A 14200-nucleotide genomic window follows, 5' to 3' on the forward strand; every position below is an offset into this window, starting at 1 on the left:
AGTCCAAATCTGGCAAATCGTTTTGAGAAACAGATTTTTGAAAAAGTAGTGCCAAACATGGACTGCTTTGCCAGATACAGAGTCGCCACCTAAATATTTTTAAATGGGAGAATTTAGGAAACCCTGACTCGGTGCCGAAGGCCACGTGTCCGTCATCACCGGAGTTGTCTCGGCTCGGGAGCTTGGGTACGATCGGGGAAGGTCAGCTATGAGCACCCCCTTTCGCCCGGTCCGAAGACCGGCCTCTACTAACCGTGATATCCATTTTTGAAAACTTTACGTGTTCTTATTCCATTTATTAGCCTAGAATTACTATGTTATGCGCACAGCAAACAAGTATAGACTAGATTGCCTAATTTGGAAATAAACATTGCATATCCGTTTGGTTTGAAAATGCTTTGGAATTTGCTACTCGCAAGTAGGCTAAAATACGGATTTCAACGAGTTTTTCCAACTCAAACAATCCGGTCTTCACCCACAGGCATTCAAAACAGTTTAACACATAAGCATCTAGCCACATGTTAAGCATGCTGTCATGGTAACATTCACACTCATGCGATATGCTAAAGCGGAAATACTTACATAGTACTCCGTGCCAAAACAAAGAACTTGTTAGCAAACATGCATGATCCAAGTCCATGTGAAGTGCCTAATGCATCGCATACAAAATGTCGCTAAGATAGGCTCGGCTAATCCTAGACATGTCATGTGAAAATGCACAATTAACACATATTCAGTTCGGAATTGAAGTACTGATGCAGTTAGCGTGATGTACCGAGCCTAATGCATGTAATACAAATGCATGGATGCACACATGCATAGCATAAGGTATGCTAAATTAAACGTGCCCTAATACTAACCATTAAAGCGGGTAAGTAAAAGGGAAGAAAGAAGTGAGGTTGGAAGACATACACACCACCCACACACACTTATTACAGATTTGCCCTCGCTCGGAGGGACCGAATAAATATTACAAATTAATTAACTACGCAAGCTAATTAAATATTACAAATTAATTAATTAACAAATTAACTAATTTAGGAAAATAGTAAAACGTCTCGAGAAGCGCGCCGCCATGCGCAAGCTGCCTCTGTTTTCTTCCCTTTCCTCCTCTAGAGGTTGTCAAAACCTCAGGACTACATCCTTGGACAGAGGGGATCATCACCGGCTAGATGAAATTTCCACCGGCAGTGTTGTATGGCCATCGGCACAAAGTTGAAGCTGTCGGCAGAGAAAATAGTGCCGGTCGGCACATTACACTGCCGGTCGGCAGAGTATTCCTGCAGAACCTGCAACTCACAACAACAGAGGGCAAAACAAGGCATGGCAGCATATTTCAAGGCATGTATGCACCAACCATGTCTCTTATCATTGCAATGACTCAAAGGGACATGTGCCTCGGTTCTTGGACCACCAATCACGCATTTCCATGCATGATGGCCCAAAGAACCAAGTATGCAACTTTGGTTTCAAATGCAATGCAAACCAATCAAACAAAACTCCCAATCCCTATCACCCAAGTCAAGGGACAAGGCATGCATGCAAGATGCAATGCAACCTAGGCATACAAGCTAGGAATGCGACATGACATGGCAAGGCACATATGCAATCATGCAAGCATACATAGGGCAATGCAAATGGATGGCAAGATGGACTTATACATGAATTAGGCAGCTCTAAAATAGGCCTAAAACAGTAGCCATTGTGCTAAAAGGTGAGGGCTAAATGGCATGCACACACACATGCACATAAGGACCAACACTTAAGCATAAATCAAACAACATTCAAGCACACTTGAAAGAAGGAAACATGGACAAATTAGCATGCAACATGAGCCCTAAAATCATGTTATAAAATGATGCCAAATCAAGTTATAAATCAAGTCAAGCATGCAACAAATAGTCCAAGTGTTCAAGGCAAATCAATAAGGCATTGAACTACACTTATCATGACCAAACATGGTGTGCATTAAACAACTAAAAACAGATTTTTAGCATGTTAAAACAAGGCCAAAGGACTCCTTAGATGGCATCTAAGTGGCCCAAATACAAAGGCATACACCATGACCAAAACATGGAGCATTGCAACACATGCTTTCAAAGCATTAAAGAGGCATGCAAGGTAATCAAACAAGCATGGAAATGGGACTGAAATAGCATGTAGGATGATTCCAAATCACCAAAACAATGCAAAGATGGCATGCTACACATGCACATACTCAAGGCAAACAAGCCCAAATACAAAGGAGCTATATAATGCATGCAAAGATCAACCCAAACGATTATGGACAGAGCTAAAACATGTCAAAATAAGCACATAAACTTCACAAATACAAGCCTAAAACATGCTCCAACAAAAGCTAACAACCTAGAACATGTTAAGGCACAAATAGGGCATTACATGGCAACTATGCTAAACATGCATGGAGTTCCAAAACCAACTTGAAATCATGTTATATCATGGATATATAAGCATGAAAAACAAACCAAATATGCTCAACACACACTCAAGCATAGGCTTCCTTAAGAGGCCAAAATAGGTCCTTTTCAAGGACAACAAGGAGAGGGGGTGGCCCTCTCCTTCTTGGGACTTCAAAGCATCATCTTCACCACTGAAATCCCTCAAGATTTCAGTGGTGAAGAGACCTCAACACCAAAATCCCGGAGCTAGCACAAAATGGCTCAAAATGAGGCCTTTTGAGGCCTAAGGGTGGTCAACACCCCTCAAACAACAAAACACTCTTAATAAACAATAAAGAGGGCTTAAAAATAGAACTTTTTTATGTTATACAATAATCACAAAAATAGCTCTAAGACTAGTAGAAAATTGATGCAAGAATGGGGAAAAAAAGGACTAGAATCTCACCCTTGATGCCTTCTTCAACAAAGATGCTCCAATGGCCTCCTTGAGCTTGAATCCAAGACAAAAACTTCAAAACACACTCTTTAGAACCTCAGCTCCAAGAGGAAGGTGAAACACTAGGTGTTTGTGTGCAATAGTGAGACACAAAACACCTAGTGTACAAAATGAGAGGAAAAGAGAGATAGGTGAGTGTATCTAACCCTAACCCTAGGAAAAACCAGAGCTCTCCTCTGTCTTCTCTCCTCAAAAATGTCTAAAGGCTCTCCTCCTTTGCCTTTGAGAGAGCTTCTCTCTATATGCCTCTTGTAAAGCTTACAAGACAAGCTTTGCAAGAGGGAGATCCCTCCATACACGTGTATGGAGGGGAGCAAAAGCTATACAGCTGTCTAAAAATATCTGCAAAAGCAGATGAACAGCAATCGGCCGGCAAAAAATGCCATCTTGGCCAAACAAAGTGCCGACCGGCACAAAATAGTGCTGACCGGCAACAAAGAGTGCCGGCCGGCAAACTATATTGCCGGTGGCAGCAAAAACCAGCCGGTGGCATCTAGCCACTGCCGGTGATGGGTGGGGATGGTCTACAAGCCCCACCCTGCCCTTCCAAGGCAGGATGCAAGTGTTTGGTGCAAAACCAGACACTAAAAGGTCAAGTTCGGAGATCCTGAGACAAGGCGCGCGAGCCGAGGCCTCCGGGAACTCCAAACGAACACAAACAAGGATAATCACCGAGTGTTCAAACAGTGACGTCCAAGTCTTGAGGACGGTCAAAAATGGGGTGTCTACAGTTGCCCCTCTTTGACAGAACTCGAAAGTCATAACAATGACGGGAGTGAATGTCAAAGCCCAGAGACGACCCATTTTTGACAAGGCCGAAGACTTAGACAATCATACAAGACAAAATAAGGTATGCGCCCGAAGGCAGGGGCAAAATGCAAGACAATGCACGGAGCCGAGCATACTTATGATCATGCAAAGAAAGCTGTAATGAAGCAAACATGCGACAATTTTAAGCTAGCAAACCAAACTACACTACAATGCAGAAAGGATGTAAGAGAATTATGGAATTCTCAATACGTCTCACTCGGGAGATACAATACCTGTGCGGCTCGTCTGGTTCCACCAGCTTCAAATGAACCGTACATACAATATCGTGCCTGAAAAGAAAACAAACTTAACAGGTACAATATTGTTAGCAACATGCATGACAATGCAAAATGGATGCAAGACGACATGCAATATATACAAAACAATGTATAAACAATGCAAATGAAGATGCAATGTATTTGAAACAATGCAAGCTACATGCAAAGCATTTGAATCGTGATCCAATCACGAACGGTTCGAAACCACACCTATGTCAAATAGATTGATGGAGGTAACAAGTCTGTCTACCATAGAACGGTCAACTGAACTATGAGTATTGTAGACAGACGCAAGAACAAGCATTGGGTGGAATTGACATAAGTGGGGAAACAACCCGCTGGAGAAAGGACTAAGATCCTAATGCCGGATGCAAAAATTACACTACAATGTAATGGATGAATATGACACGCAGGCCAAACCAAATCTTGCCTAGGAAAGGCATGCATACATACAAGCCATGTGTAACACAGAAAAGGTGCCGCAACCCTCAACCAACATATCAACGTGGAATCGGCGCGATACACATACAGAACTGTGTTTTAACATGAAAAGTAAGGGCACATACCGGACCAAGCTCAACCTGGAAAGGCGCAAGCCAAAGGCGGAAGGTGATGCAATGAATGCATGCAATCTACAATGCAATATCTACAAATATGCAATGGAATGGATATGGATACAATGGATATGGCATGCAAGCCAAACCAAATCTTGCCTAGGAAAGGCATGCACACGTACGAGCCATGTGTAACACAGAAAAGGTGCCGCAACCCTCAACCAACATATCAACGTGGAATCGGCGCGATACACATGCAGAACTATGTTTTAACATGAAATGTAAGGACACATACCAGACCAAGCTCAACCTGGAAAGGCGCAAGCCATAGGCGGAAGGCGATGCAGTGAATGCATGCAAACTACAATGCAATATCTACAAATATGCAATAGAGTGGATATTTACAACATGCAGTGACAATGCAGTGCAATGCGACCTACTGGGGAAAATGCAATGGATGCATGCAAGCTACAATGGAAATGCATGACAATGCACTATGATGCAATGACTATGATTGCAACTTTCCCTATCTTACCAACAGGGTGATATACTAGGTTGGTTCAGTATCCAGAACTGAGGCGTAGACATGCCGCCTCAACCTATGGGGCTTCCATACAGATTTCAAGCCGAGGGTAAACCTCTAGGTATTTAAACCAGACTTTAGTCTCGGAACTCCCGAACCTTTGCGTTCTAGGCATAAGCCGTTCGAACTCTAGTTTCCACCGTCCCAGTTGGTCTTCTAGGAACTCATCGCAAGCACAGACAGGTGGCTTTACCAGACCACCGAAAAGTCGTTCGGGCACGACAAACACCGAAGGAATTGCACCTTCAGAGGATTTAAGGTCTCCTCGACCGGAATGCAAAATGTATGCATGACTATGCACGTTTTTTTTTTGTTTTTGTTTTTTTTGAAATGCAAATGATGCAAGTGATGCATGTTGCATGGAATGCGCGACAACACGCGGCTCTCGAAGTGTACGACAATGCGAACACTAAAGGTCTTACACCTTCCAAGGATTTAAGGTCTCCTAGACCGTACGTGTTTAAGGTCTCGCCAGACCATGCGTGTTTAAGGTCTCGCCAGACCGGCGGTATTGCACGACGGTATGATGCGCAAAATAGCGCAATGCGTTAGGCAACGCGAGTGCACAGGACAGTGCGATGGAATGCATGCAAAATGCAATGAGATGCGCAAAACAGCGCGAAATTGAAATGCACAAAACAGTGCAATGCGCAGAACAGCGCGAGGTTTGAAATGCACAAAACAGTGCAATGCGCAGAACAGCGCGAAGTTTGAAATGCACAAAACAGTGCGATGCGCAGAACAGCGCGAGGTTTGAAATGCACAAAACAGTGCAATGCGCAGAACAGCGCGAAGTTTGAAATGCACAAAACAGTGCGATGCGCAGAACAGCGCGAGGTTTGAAATGCACAAAACAGTGCGATGCTAAGTGTGACATGCATGCCACACGGAGTGTAAATGGGCTTAAATGCGCAACAACGCACGTATTCCGGAATGCATGACAATGCATGGAATGGAAATGCAATGATGATGCATGAGAAATGTGCACGACAATGCAAAGGGGTGCGTGTTGCAACGCATGTAACATGTGCATAACAATGCAAATGTGTGGCGCGCGACAGCGCGATGTAATGCACCGAAGTAGTGTGATGAACTTGTGCAACACACATGGGGTAGCTTTTGAATTTAAAAGGATACAAAAAGGATACACCTTGCATGAATTCGAGTGCCACGCACTGGAGACACGGCCCGCGGTCAAAACGGAGGCCGGTTGAATGTCGGAGATGCACTTTCTTGCACTTTCTTGAGCTATAAAGACCCAAAACAGCTCAAATAGCCTAAACAAGGCTGTGGGAACCCCACCGGCCGAAAGATGAGGCCACCGGCTGGCCATCGGCACAAAAACAATTCCATCGGCACAAAAAAGTGCCGACCGGCACAAAACATTGCCGACCGGCAAACAGTTGCTGATGCGGGGCAGTTTTGACTTTTCACCTTGGGTGTTATAAAATAGGGCTTCATGCCCTATTTTCTCACTTCTCCACCGCCGAAAACCTTTGTTCTCTCTCCCTAGAGTGCTTCTCTCTTATTTTTCGCCCGTTTCTTCGCGTTCTACGCCCGTTTCGTCGTCGGATTCGCGATCCTCTTCGCGTTTCGGACATTTTCCACCGATCACATTCTCGTTTCGGTGCCTCGTTCGACGTTCTCGCCTTTTCGGGGTTCGTTCCACTCACTTTCCTCTTCATTTCCGTGCCTTTTCACATTCCGGCATTCCCGGCCATTTCCGACCCTCTCGGGAGTTGACTTTTCAGTTGACTCTTCGCATTCCGGCTCGGTTTTCCCTTTTCCGGCCATTTTCACACCACTCTCTACATGGCGGACGACATTCCACGTGGCGGGACTCCCCCGGACCACGAGATGGATCCCGGGGTCGAGCTCTTACCACTGAGCGAGCGCCCGTTCGACCCGGCGACCTACCGGCCGGCGATCCACGTTCTGCCCCCAGACGGCCTGCGTCAGTTCCGGAGCTTTGAGAGGTACGCGGCGCCTGAGCTACTACTACGCGAGCCTACCTCCCACCTTTCATTCGGCACTTCCGAGGTAACTCTTCATCTTCTGCTTTACTTTCTGCAATGTAGGATACAAAACTGCCATAGTTAGCTGTATTCTCTAATTGCTGAAATCTGATATGCCGTAGACCGTAGTTGACTGTAAACATACATACAACTGATATCTGCTTGAGACTGACACATGCACACACACTGCACTAGTCCTGAATCAGCCAAACACACGGCACCCACTGTATTCTACTGCACACACACTGGTACCCAGTATTTGTCTGAATCTGTTAGATTTGCACACATGCTACATCTGTTCTGAAACACCCAAACACGCTGACACAGCACACGTATTTTACTGTAAGCACACCGGCACCCGGTATTTGCCTGAATCTGACAAACTTGCATACATGCCATATCCGTCTTTTCACAACTGCATTTTGAATGTTGTCTTGCAATTGTCATTTTCTGTTTGTAGGAGGGTTCCCATACCATTCGCGGGTATGGGAATACTGGTGCTCGGGAGTGGTATGACGAGCTCCCTGATGCGGTCCAGCGCATCGTGGACCGAGCGGGCTTCGGCACCTTCTGCCGAGGGCTCTCTAGGCTCTCCACATGCAGACCTCTCCTTGCTGCTTTGGCGGAGAGGTGGTGGGACACCACCGATTCTTTCCATTTTTCTGCTGCAGGGGACATGACGATGACCCCTTATGACTTCTCGATGCTCACAGGCATCGGGGTAAGGGGGGATCCGATCCCTTTCGACACCGACATGGATGAGTGGACCGCCGCTCAGGTCCATCTACTGGGGGAGGCGCCACCGCTTGCTCGTCCAGGCTTCGTCCGATACTCCTGGTTCGAGGCACAGTTCAGGGTCCAGCCCGCATTAGGGGAGGAGGTGCAGATGACCGAGGAGGACGTGGAGAGGTATGCCCGCGGCTTCCTCATGTTCCTGTTCGGGACTACTATCTTCGCCGACCGGGCGAACACCGTGCCTCTCTGTCTCCTCAGCGCACTGGTGGACGTCCGGGACATCTTGCACTATGACTGGGGCGGCGCCGCTCTAGCCACCCTGTACGGCTATATGAGCTCGGCTTCTCGCGGCAGCGGCCAGCTCCTCGGAGGCTACTGGCGGGCTTGGGAGGTACATTTCTTCTCCGCTTTTTCACTCCTGTCTCGTACTTTCCGTACTCTGTACACTGCACACACTGCGGTCTTCTTTACACTCACTGTATACTGTACACACGGCACACACATACATTCTGCTTTACACTTACTGTACACTGTTCACACTGTACACTGTACACAATACACTGCACAACACACGGCTCTGCCATTTTTGCTTCATTCTGCATATTCTGCTTTTTCTGATAGTCATACTGACATCTATTTTGCAGTTGTGGGTTAATGCCTACTTCCCTAGGCTTGCACCTGTGCCAGTTGCGGAGCCTCCTCCGGCTGTCCCGTTCTCGAGTCATTTTGACGGGAGATGCACCCGGCGACCACGGGAGACGTTCGGCTTCTTCCGCCGATACTTCGACACCATCACTCCGGCTGAGGTATGCTTTAATTTCAATTCATTTAGCTTCGCTTTCCCACTGCATATTTCAATAACAGTAGATAACAAACTGTCTGTCACTTTCAGATCACATGGCGGCCATGGGCTTCGCTGCCGTCGGCGATGCGGGGTCGGTTCCCTGGTGCTGAGGAGACCTCGCGTTTCCGGATCTTGCTAGAGGGCCCGGTCTGTCGGGCTTGGTACCTGGGGGAGCGTTTTCTACGCCAGACCCGTGGGTTACCTGAGTAGATAGTCCCGGCTCACCCTCCTGCAGAGATGAGGGAGACTGAGGGGCTGACCACTGAGCAGCTGGATGATTACTCCATCGGCTGGGAGGATGCCGGCTTCCGAGGCACCGGCGACTATCAAGAGTACGTGCGGACGTACCTGATGCGTCCCTTGAGCGGCCGTCGAGCAGAGGGGGCCAGGCCTGTAGCATCGGCGGCTGGGGCCGGAGCGGGAGCAGGGGCTGGATCTTCGAGGAGGGCCCGGGTCCGTGGTAGGGGTGGAGCGCGGGGAGGACGAGGAGCTGGCTGGCCTGCCCTGCCCGCTGTACTGACTTTCTAGGGGCAGGGTGGGTCGACCTATCAGATCCCCTTCGCCCCTCCACCGGCTGGTCACGAGTTCATTGACGTCCCCGACCTTCCGCCGGTATGTTCTACTGCATTTTGTACAGTTATTCATTTCAGTTTACTTGATATTCCACAGAATATTGATGCATCTGATACTTTTGCAGGCTTCTTCTGAGTACACCCGTCAGTCGTTGGCGATGAATGCCTCGATGATGGGGATGCTCCAGCGGACATTTGACCTTCTAGCCGTCTACAGCATACCGGTATGTCCTTCTGACACTGGCCTCAAACCATTCATACACTGCTTTACATAATCTGATGCACGGCACAACACCTGATACACTGATCTCACAGTATCTAAACACTGCATACACTGCATTCTGCACTAAACTCTGTACTGATAAACTGCTCACGGCATTCATACACTGTACTCATATACTGCATTCTGCACTGATAAACTGCTCACGGCATTCATACACTGTACTCATACACTGCATTCTGCACTGATAAACTGCTCACGGCATTCTTACACTGTACTCACACACTGCATTCTGCACTGTTAAACTGCTCACGGCATACTGATGCATTTCCCTTTTTGTGTACTTTTCAGCCTCCTTTCCAGATTCCCATGGCTGGAGGTGCTCCAGCTAGACCTTCTGTCCCTGCTCGGGGGAGAGATGAGGAGGGCAGGATATTTCCCCGTACCAGGGGAGGGCGTACTCACGTCGGGAGTAGCTCGCGAGCTCCAGTCCCGGACGATGACGACGACGAGGAGTCAGAGGCGGAGGCAGGGTCATCGGAGGAGGAGACCGGAGGCGATTCTAGCTCGGGCTCTGACGACGACGCTGATGATGCCCCTGGACCTTCGTCCAGGAAGAGGACTAGGACGGACTGACGGCCCTTGGAGTCGCTGGACATAGATGCAGATCTTTGCTATCTTTTCTTTCTTTCTTGTACTTTTCTTTTTGGTTGGTAGATAGATTACCTTGTACTGCCGCAGGCAGATTTTTGTTTCCAAAACTTGTACGTTTGAAAAGCTAAGTAAATGAAACAGACTTTTTATCTGAAAAATTGTTCGCATTTACACATTTCATGCATTGCATCGCATCTCATCATGTTACACCTCGATGTAAATGGAATTGATTGGTTGTCGGAAAATTAAACATTTGCACTGTAATAATCAGATGACTTAAACAGCCAACAGCAAAATAACCCAAGCAACCCACTGCCTGATTCTGGACACACAGCCCTTACTCTGTTGGGGATTAACCTGCATACAGCCCATAACACAGCATTCGATTCATTCTGCACACGGCAATTCTAAACAAAACAGCCCAATCTGACAAGACGAACCTCAAAGATGGAACTGGTTGGAGTCGAAACACGTTCAAATGTAGAGAACGGCACATCATTCTGAGCATAAGCGATTTTTGAAATCAAATGAGGGTTTTTCAAACCGGGATATCGAGCCTACAACTGAACACAGCGGGGCGGACTCAAACGAAGAGGTACACGACCTAAACACAACGAGGCGCGCTCGGAAAAGACTGAAAACAAAAGACGAGACCGTCAAATCAAAGAGACACGACACACAGACGCGTAAACGAAGATGGGAGACCTCGGACCACGAGGAGCCAGTTCAATCTGGGTATTGTTTCCCACCCTTTCTGATTTGTGATTCTCGCATCACTCGGCTCTCAAGCTCGGATTTTCTCTCAAAACCCTTTTCCTCACTTTTCTCTCAACTTACACCTCTCTATTCTTCAATCTCTCATTTTTCATCCCTCCCCGGGGTGACTGATAGATAAATAGAAAGGTGTGGGTTCATGCTCAACATCGTTAGCTCACGGCTATTTCTTCCGGCGGGCAGCGTGCTCTTCTGGCAAGTACGTTAATGACGGGGGAAAGACAGAATGCCCGACTCAACTGTGCCCCTAGTTCATCATTTTAACCATTCTTTCGTTTTTGCTTTCTACCAAAACGGTTTTGATCAAAATGAGAGTCGGATTAACGTACTTGTTCAATTTTTGATTTGAAAAGCGTGCGAGTCAGGCCGCAAGCACTGAAAATTTTCCTTTTGGGTCCAAGACAATGGTCCAGTTTTGGAAAATGAAATAGTTTTCGAGAAAATAGTCAATCTCAGTAAAAATTTTCAAAAACTATTTTTCAAACAGCTGATGCTTAACAAGCATGGAACTTACTCTTCGAGATGCGCAACCTTGGTTCGGAGGCAATGGAAAATTGCCCCTGGTTTGAAGGAGGGTGGGAGGCAACGGAAAGTTGCCCCTAGTCTGAATGGCGTCTCACGACGGCTTGTGGCAACAGAAAGTTGCCCCTTGTTTGGGATGGTGCCGCAGCAATCCGCAGACAGTCTTCATTGGCGGTGGTCGAGCTCTTAGACACAGAGATGACGAAGACGGTCACAACACATATATGGACACAATCACCTTGAAGGGTGTTGGCCACTGGACTTTGGAACGAAATTGAAACCATTGCATGGACTGAGACGCTTATGAAAGCGTTGGGGGCTGGACTTCATGATGAAGTTGCCTACGTATCCCAAACATGGGAATCAAGCCTTACGTAGTTCCGGTTAAGGTCCACTCGGGTATTTTAACCTTCACTTTGTTTGGCTCTTATTTTTGCCAAGGCGCCCAATGCGGGTTTTCGACCTTGCGAGATTCTTTTCATTTTCTATTTCTTTTTCATTTCTTTTTCTTTTCTATTTTTTCTTTTCTTCTTTTTCAATCTTTCTTTTTGTATTTTTCTCTTTTTTTGTTGTATTTTTCTCTTGCTCTAACTTTTGCCTGGGCCGCCCTTCCGGGTTTTCGGCCCAGCGAGCCTCTCAAAGGGTAAAAGTGTAGCAAGTCCATGCCAAATGGTTTTTTTGAAATTGAAGCCTCTCTGTATCTAGGAGAACGGCTGTTGCACTGATTCGCGGAGAATCCATCCCGGTTGCTCTACGAGCTTCTTCCGACGAGATCTACTCCTTCTGATTCGGCTTTGGTGCCTCCTGCTCGTGGGCTGTTTCGAAACTGGCCACACGGGCCTCCATGGCGTTTGTCCGTTGAACTTTCTGAACATTCTGAACGGGTTCAAACTCGGAAAACAAATAGGTTGAATCTTGAGACTGAGAGCGATCCTAGGCTGCGCAATCTCAAGAGGGATTCCACACAGGTCTTCGCAGGGCCGCGTAAAACATTTGCTTTTGAAAGTTTTTAAGAAGGCGACGAATCGCTCGCGCCGAAGATAGTGTGGAACCAATCTGGATCAGGCCAGGGTCCTTCTCAGTACTCACGCCGACAAGCATGATTTCATTCATAAAAAGGCTTAGCACGCCTCTCTTTCTCTCAAAATGATCAAAATTTTGTAAAACCCGAGGAATTCCTTCCTCTTCGTTTTCATCACCGCAGTGTTCAAAAGTTTGTTTTTTGAAAAATTTAGGTTAATGCAATGAGTTTGGGCACACAGGAGAGCAGGCGAGATGTACTGTCAGCCCATTCAAATTCTCTGGTCCTTATGCTGAAAGCAAGCATGAAGGTTGAGATAGCAACAGCTGTTTCAATCGGCTCTGTTGGTGCAACTGGCCCCTCGGCAGAAACAGACTCAAAACAAAAAAAAACAGATAATAATTACAAAACAAAATGGTGTTCGGGACAACAACCCCAGAATCACCTGGTACTATATACAACGGGGACTGACTCGATACAACCAGACAGACCCTTAAGCAAAAAAAGACTGACTCAAGACAAAGAGACAGACTCAAAACAAAAGACTGACTCGACATCCAAGCCAGGATTTACAAAACTCGGTTTCACCGATGCTCAAAAATGCGTGCCAGACGCTACATCCAAACTACACCAAATGTTGCCCGCAGGCGGTTCACTTTACATACTCGCAGTATCTGAGCCCTCGAAATCCAACAACTGAGTGGTGACGGGCTTGCCTGAGGTGGGTGGTAGGATAACCTTGTTATCAATCAAATCCTGCACTTCATGACGAAGGCGGGAACATCCATCGGTACTGTGACCGGACTGCTGATGGTACGCGTAGTACAAGGTAGCATCATGAGTGGCGGGGAGATTCTTCGGGAGTGGCCGGGACTCCAAAGGCTTAAGATGCCCATTCTTCGCCAATATCAGCAATGCCGTAGACAAAGGCATGTGGAGGTCGTGAAAGACCCTGCGCCCTCGGGGCAGGTACTTTGCAGTTTGAGGATTCTTGCCAGATGCGCTGGCGAAAGGATCAGCTGGCGCTGCCTTGGCTTTTTGAACCTTCCCCGGTGCAGGGGTGGGAGCTACTGGAATTGTCTGGGCATGACGGGGCCCATCCCGGTTTTCTGTCTGGCTTGAGCTGCCTTTGATCGGAGCGGGGAAAGCATCATCTACAGCTTTGGTCACTATTGCAGATGTTTGTTGCTTGTTCATCCCTCTGGCCTTCAAAGCCTCGACTGCCCACAGCAGTTGCTCAATGGGGTCGGCGTCTATCTTTGCCTTGTCCTTTCCTTTGGCCTCAGCCTGATCGAGGGCCTGGGTTGGTGCTGGCATGTCGTGGCTATAGCCGGAAGCCACCTCTGGCTGGCTGAGCTCTATCACAATCCGCCCCAATAGCGGGGGCTCCTGTGGTACAAAATTCCCGGCATACGGTGCCGCTGGCGGTGAAGCCGACATTCCATAGGCGAGGTCTGCCACAGACCTTTGGAGATCGCCTATCATCCCCATCAATTCGAATGTGGTGGGCTCACGAGCCTGGTATAACTGGGGAGTCCAGACCGGGTGTACAACGGGCATCCTGGGCGGATATGACATACTGATGCTGGCCTCACTTTGCGGAGTGGTTCCCTGCTCCGGTGCGGCTGTCATAACCACAATTTCTTCTGGACTTGGCGCCGCCATAAATCCTGCCTCAGCATGGGGGAGACACTGGTTATTC

At 47.5% G+C, this 14200-nt stretch overlaps 1 long non-coding RNA gene across 1 annotated transcript; it reads left to right on the forward strand.

The window, feature by feature from the left end:
- The first annotated feature begins 9082 nt into the window (after positions 1-9082).
- Positions 9083-10263, forward strand: LOC145799095 (uncharacterized). Its single transcript, XR_014341099.1, has 3 exons — positions 9083-9347; positions 9433-9531; positions 9879-10263. It is a non-coding gene; the product is annotated as an uncharacterized LOC145799095 (long non-coding RNA).
- Positions 10264-14200: the final 3937 nt, after the last annotated feature.

Source organism: Camellia sinensis, chromosome 9 (genome assembly GCF_055761805.1).
Source record: "Camellia sinensis isolate YWXY chromosome 9, ASM5576180v1, whole genome shotgun sequence".
NCBI classification, from domain to species: Eukaryota; Viridiplantae; Streptophyta; class Magnoliopsida; order Ericales; family Theaceae; genus Camellia; species Camellia sinensis.